Source organism: Mandrillus leucophaeus, unplaced genomic scaffold (assembly GCF_000951045.1).
Source record: "Mandrillus leucophaeus isolate KB7577 unplaced genomic scaffold, Mleu.le_1.0 Scaffold859, whole genome shotgun sequence".
NCBI lineage: Eukaryota > Metazoa > Chordata > Mammalia > Primates > Cercopithecidae > Mandrillus > Mandrillus leucophaeus.
Window position 1 is genome coordinate 68772 of NW_012109352.1, and position 885 is coordinate 69656.

Consider the following 885-nt stretch of genomic DNA (forward strand, 5'->3'; position numbering starts at 1 on the left):
ATTCTCCTGCCTCAGCCTCCCGAGTAGCTGGGACTACAGGCACCCACCACCATGCCTGGCTAATTTTTTGTATGTTTTTTAGTAGAGATGGGGTTTCACCGTGCTAGCCAGGATGTTCTCGATCTCCTGACCTCGTGATCCGCCCATCTTGGCCTCCCAAAGTGCTGGGATTACAGGTGTGAGCCACCACACACGGCCTCATTTTTCTTTTGTCTGCTCTAACTGTATTTTCAAATAGCTTTCTTCAAGTTCACTAATTTTTTCTTCTGCTTGACCAGTTCTGCTGTTAAGAGACTCTGATGCATTCTTCAGTATGTCAATTAAATTTTTCAGTTTCAGTATTTCTGCTTGATCTTTAAAAATTATTTTAATCTCTTTGGTAAATTTGTCTAATGTGATTCTGGATTTCTTTTCTCTGTTATCTTGAATTTCATTGAGCTCTTCTAAAACAGCTATTTTGAGTTCTCTGAAAGGTTACATATCTCTGTCCTGAGATGTGTGATTGGGATTGGTCTTTAGTGCCTTATATGGTTCATTTGGTGAGGTCATGTTTTCTGGGATGGTCTTGATGCTTGTCATTGTTCATCTATGTCTGGGCATTGAAGAGTTAGATATTTATTGTAGTCTTTGCATTCTGGGCTCAGTTGTGCCTGTTCTTCTTGAGAAGGTTTTCTAAGTATTCAAAGGGAATTTACTAGGGAGTACCCTAAGTCCAGTAGCACTGTGATTCTAGCAGACTCATACCGTCTCAGTGGTCTTGGATAATATCTGCCACAACACTCCAGCCTGGATGACACAGCAAGACTCTGTCTCAAAAAAAAATGAAAGAGGCCGGGCGCGGTGGCTCAAGCCTGTAATCCCAGCACTTTGGGAGGCCGAGACGGG